Source organism: Myodes glareolus, chromosome 25, assembly GCF_982192425.1.
Source record: "Myodes glareolus chromosome 25, mMyoGla1.1, whole genome shotgun sequence".
Classification (NCBI taxonomy): Eukaryota; Metazoa; Chordata; class Mammalia; order Rodentia; family Cricetidae; genus Myodes; species Myodes glareolus.
Window position 1 is genome coordinate 39269637 of NC_142050.1, and position 6000 is coordinate 39275636.

The window sequence follows — 6000 nt, forward strand, 5'->3', positions numbered from 1 at the left end:
AACATTTACATTTTTCATTGTCACTTATCAACAACCCATCAGCAGCTGAAGTGATGAGTCTTGAATTCAAACTTACCAGGTAGAAACATTTTCTAAAGAATCACAAAGTAGAATGGGTATGGAGGTGTGAACTACTAGGAACTGTGTTAAACTACAGAAGAAAATTACAACCACATCAGAAATCATTACATGGGATGCTCCCTAACAAGCACCATTTCATTAGTTACCAGTGCATTTGAATTACTTGGGTTCTTTTCTCTGAAGTACATTTGTATGGGATTCAGCTATTAATATTTATTTTTCTTTTCTTTGCCATTTTGAAGATAGTATTTCTCTCCTTTGCAATTTTTTATGATTGAAATGATATTCATAGTAACAGCAAAGTTAACTTTGATGAAATTAAGTAAGGCATATTTGTTTACTCTCTGCATTGTGCCTAGGAAATAAATTCACTGATTAATAAGCAAAAACACATGAAAGTTAATTGCATGCCTAAGGATATGGAATGAGAGGACATGAATATTTAAATACCTACTGGCATCTAGAAACTTCTATTCCTTCTTCACAGGCTGATGTGTTGGCGATGCAGGAAGGTTGGGAAAGAATAAATATTTGGAGGGAAGCTGATAATGTCCTTAGGAGAATGGATGATAGACTCTGGGAAGTCTGTCTGGTGTGGTGTGGGCCTCCGGTGTCTCTTCCTGTGATAACGTAATCCTGCCTGGTTGGGTAAACTTCCAGAGAGAGGCTCCCATGCTTCTTTCAGAGAATCTGTGTTTTGTCTACAAGGAGAAATTAAAAGAAAGATTTTTTTCCACACTGCTTCCCCCAAGCACCTTTAGATCAGAAGAAGCAGAAACCAAAGAAGCATACTGGCTAGTCATTTCCTGAACTGCATCGCTGTTTCACTATAGATGAGCTCATGGCATTTTATGCATATCCATTGTCATGTCAAACCACCATTACTATTTCCCCCCAAAATTTTCATCTCTATATCTGTTAAACAGTAACTATTCTTCCTTTTGTGCCCTGATCTTGCCTATATTAGGAAATCTATGTTTAGAATTATCTTTTTCTCTTTGTGTCTGATTTCCTTCACTTTACATAATATGTGATACATTTTAATGTGTATAAGAACCTGACTTATTTCAGTATTTCATTGTATGAAAATTTTACGTTTTACCACCTACCCATCAATTTATGGATTTTTAAGTTGTGTCCATCTCTATGTTTTTTTAGATACCTCTGCCAGAGCCTAAAACGAACAACAATGATGTGGTAGGAATTTCCCTGGTTTTTGCTCTTCAGGGACATAAGCATTTTGAAGAATAAAGCTGTGGTGTGAGAAATCCACGGTATCTACCACTGTCAGACATAAAATGTACAGTTTGGCATCTAAGATGTTTTGCAAAGAAGGAAGAAAATAGGGCTCATCACTAGAGGAAAGATCAGTCACGAGAAACCAACTTATTTCTGACAAATTGGCGAACAATGGCATTAAACAGTATAGCTGCAGCACATACCTTGACGGGTTGGCAGAAATGAGGGAGACATGTACAGCACCCAGTCAAACTTCTAGAATTAAAATTGTGTGTCTGCTCTGAGAAATAGCAGGCTGTTAGTAGCAGCAGATTGGATGCTCCAGAAGGAAGGATTAATGAATTTGAAGGTGATATTCATAAAGAAACCCAGAGAAAATGAGAACAAGATGTATGTGAGTTGAGGATACTCAAATGGTCAAATAGGCAAGTGGGGATTACAACATGAAGTTTTAATATTTACATTTCTGCAAAGGCAAGCTAGCTGTCTGTAACAGTAATTCTAACAATCTTTATTGGCCTTTTCTTCCTCAGACTGGTTTATTTTTCAAACTGCTAAGAAAGTACTCTCTTAATGGCATCGGAAGTCAGGCCTTCTAGTAATTTCCTACAATCAAAGACTGTTTTCCACAAGCCTAGCCCCATCCAAGGGCAGCTGACGTCTAATGATTGGTGTATGTCTTCCTGAAACACTGTGTTAAGTCTTAAGTTTATTCTGTTGCGGCTTCCTTTGGTTTTGGTGTCTTTGCTTTTCTGTTTCTTTCTTTTTGAAAAATGAAGTTCCTTGAATGTATCTTTCATTACTACTGGCAAAACTTGAGATTTTGGTGAGCAACGGGTACAACGAAAAACTCTGATGTTTTCTAGTCCACCACAGGTGCCTGATTTTGAGAGCCTACAGCCTCTACATCCAGCAGACGTACAGCCCTGTGACTACACAGCTTGTCACTAGGGGACGCTGTGGATCCATGGACTGAGTTGCTGGGCTCTCTGGCAATGGATGCAGGCAGAGCTCAGGTTTAAACTGTGGAAACAGAATCAGTGCAGTGTCAGGAGCCGCAGGGTTGGGGACAGGTGGTCAGTCATCTTTGTACAGGCACTGGGTCTCACCAGAGGGACCCATGAACTGTAGCCTTTGCAATACAAAACCTGTTGGAGATAGGAAAAAAGAAGAAAACTAAGAAGAAATCATGAAAAGAACTTCCTAATAGCCAGTCATGTTTATTCAGTAAGATACCACCCCTCCCCTTGAGCAGGCTAAGGCTAAAGGTGGAAGGGCTGAGCCAGCAGAGTATGCCCATGATTACAGAGGGCCTATGGGAGCCAACGAGATCACTGAGCTCAGAACATGACATCACAGGTAATGAGCTGAAAGGAGGAACTGACTCCTGCTCTCACCAGGGACAGCAGATGCTGAGGAGAAGGATGGGTGGCACTGCCCTCCCTGCCTCTGCCTGGGGCCCCAGCCTGCTCTGCTGTGTCACTGTCTTTCTCCTGGGAACAAGTGAGTCCTGAGCTCTGGGGGGACTGCTCCTGAGCTCCTCTACTGCTGCTGCACCCGTGCCCTCTTCCTCTAGATGCTCACTCCTGTCTCCTGCCTCCCCAGGTTTAGCAAGTCCCGGGGTCGTCCAGTCTCCAAGACACATAATCAAAGCAAAGGGAGGAAGGTCCTTTGTGAAATGTACTCCCATCGATGGACATAACACTGTGTTCTGGTACCAGCAGACTCTGGGGCAGGAACTGAAGTTCCTCATTCAACACTATGAAAAAATGGAGAGAGAGAAAGGAAACATACCCAGTCGATTCTCAGTCCAGCAGTTCAGTGACTCTCACTCTGAGATGAACATGAGCGCCTTGCAGCTGGAGGACTCTGCTGTGTACTTCTGTGCCAGCTCACCACAGCCTCACAGAGTCACAGGCGTTCTGTCCCTTAATCTTCCTGTCCCAGTCAGTGATATACTAGTGAGGGATGGGGAGATGCCTTACAGCCTTAGCCAATGCCAAGAAATGCTTATAGCTCTTTATAAATCTCTCACTGGGCTCACACAGATAGTTCTAAACACAGGGGTAGGTTCCAAGATACCTAGTTGTTTTTCTGTCTCTGCTAGCACCTCTTAGCTCCTAGCCAGTGGTAGGAATCCTACTCTATGCTGGATGCTTGGGAGTGGGTTTAAACCGCATGCTTTAAGACAAGGGTATACATTAGTGTATCTGTTTGTAGATGGAGATTTCTGTACATAATAGGAATCATTAGTTTATGAAATTTCCCAACATTTCATGTTTAAGAATATCAGTATAAGAATTGAAACCTTTATCTCTTTGCATTCTAAGTTAAAGTTCTGAATTTTCTGTTTCCCAGTTTTGACCCCAAAAAAGAATATGGAGTAGCTCACTGTCTCTTTTGTTATAAACAGCTGAGCTTTGTGTGAATGTATTGGCTGCTGACATGTTATTGATGTATAATATTAAGCCAGATAATGTTTGTATTGCCATAGTGTCAAGATGAAGTTTGCATTTTCAACAAAAGAAAATTTGTTACTCAATAATCAAGCAATCAATTTAAAAGAAATATGAAGAGATATTTATGACAGAGGCTTCAATCTCTAACAAAATCAGAGTATTGTTGTTCAGCAGACTAACATTACTGGTAGATCAGATATTATTTCTGAAATGAGACTCAGAGCTATGAAATTCCATGTTCCCACTCCAAACATTCAAGAGTAAAGTAGAAAGTGCCTCTTTCTTGGACAGACTCAACCATGGGTCGTTGACTTTCTTCTTGTGGTTCTTAGTCTCTGGGGATCAGTCATGTTTTGAGCATTTCCTTTCTGGCATGGCCAGATTCTGTCCCCGGCTTCTTCATATTGTCTCTGCTTATGTTTCTGAGACCTTCCTCATCAGAGGATTATACAAACTCTCCATCAAGATCCCACCAGGATATGTGGCCACAGAAGGAGGTTTTATACTTTGATATTATCTACGTTGTCATTAACTGAGCTATGATTTACTTAGAAAGGAACCTATGATGCCTTTGAGTGAAGGTTAGTGTTTCATATCAGAAAACTTATGCTATGAACTTTTGAGTGAAGCACTTAGATTTTCCTGGGAACCGAGACAAACCAGACCTGCCGATTATGAGGCAAACAGCTCACCCACGTTGCTGAAGTAGACTTTCTTTTGACAGGAATCACAGTGAGAAAAGCTTACACTGACTCTCCAGAACATCTCCTGAAACAAGAGGAGATTTATTTTGTCAAAGAGAGCACATTGTCTAGCCTAGAGTGTAGAGCTTGTGTCCCCGAATGGGTATGAGATAGCTTGTAAGAATTACTCAAATTGTAATGACCTCAACTTTGATGTTTTAAAAGCTTTCTTGGTGTCAAGCAGTCCTTGTAGCCAAAGATGGCACTGAAGGTTTATCTTTAAGTATTCAGGCAAATAAATAATTAGTAGAAACCTCATAGAACAGCGTGTCACAACAATTCAACAGAGATTATAGAAATAGTAAAAATCAAAACAATGCAAAATACAGAGTAGTGTCATAGTAGGAATAAAATAAGCCTAATATGTTAGGTAAAACCAGGGAAAGAGTACATGCATGTATAAATACAAAATAAACTCAGCATTTTTTCCATCTGTGTTCTTAATTTGTGAGTATATATTGCAAATATTGTTGTATATTCCAACTATGTGATTATAATTAAAAGTTGACTTTTTTCTGTAGGAGAGGGTGTGGCATGCTAATTCTGCAATTCAAACATTTGTTGGAGACAGTGACATCACTAAGTCACTGAGAGCCCCAGCTTTAGTTTCCAGAAACAGGGCTGGAAGACATCAGATCTTGCCTTGGTCCTGAGATGATCTTCAGGCTCTTCTGTGTGGCCTTGAGTCTCCTGTGTGCAAGTGAGTGCTGGACAGGACACAGGTGTGCTGTCCTGAACTGAATTCCCAGGTCTTTTAGCTAAGATGACATCGTCAGGCTCTGTCTTCCTCTATTGCAGAACCCATGGAGGCTGCAGTCACCCAAAGCCCGAGAAACAAGGTGACAGTAACAGGAGGAAAGGTGGAACTAAGCTGTCACCAGACGGACAACCACAACATTATGTACTGGTATCGGCAGGACCTGGGTCATGGACTGAGGCTGATCCATTACTCATATGGTGATGGCAGCACTGAGAACGGAGATGTCCCTGATGGGTACAAGGCCACCAGACCGAAGACAGAGGAGTTCTCTCTCATTCTGGAGAAGGCTTCCCCCTCTCAGACAGCTGTGTACTTCTGTGCCAGCAGTGATACACATCAGTGTGTGGCTGCCTCTCCTCTGCACAGAAAGTAAACTAGAAAGTCAAGAAGCCTGTGTGCCCCAGGAAGTCCCTGCCTCTGTGGGAGTCACTGGGCTCTGACAAACTAGGGACATTTCAGCATGGGTCTCAGCCTCACTGAATTCCACTCTAACAACTTTTCATGGCCGCTTGGCTCATCCCCACCCATTGTTCTCCTTTCTGAGAGGAAAATAAACCTTTCTGTGTTGCTTTTTAGAAACAGTTTCTCTGTGTAATAGTCTTGGCTGTCCTGGAACTCAAATTGTAGACCAGGCTGGCCAGAAATTCGCAGAGATCTGCCTGCTTCTGCCTTCCTTGTGCTAGGATTGAATGCTTGTGCTACCGATACTAGTCCAGGT

At 41.7% G+C, this 6000-nt stretch overlaps 1 long non-coding RNA gene across 1 annotated transcript; it reads left to right on the forward strand.

Annotated features, from left to right (window-relative positions):
* Window positions 1-2655: 2655 nt before the first annotated feature.
* On the forward strand, window positions 2656-5438 carry LOC148117892 (uncharacterized). The gene is made up of 4 exons (XR_015736653.1): window positions 2656-2823; window positions 2926-3034; window positions 5044-5222; window positions 5299-5438. It is a non-coding gene; the product is annotated as an uncharacterized LOC148117892 (long non-coding RNA).
* Window positions 5439-6000: the final 562 nt, after the last annotated feature.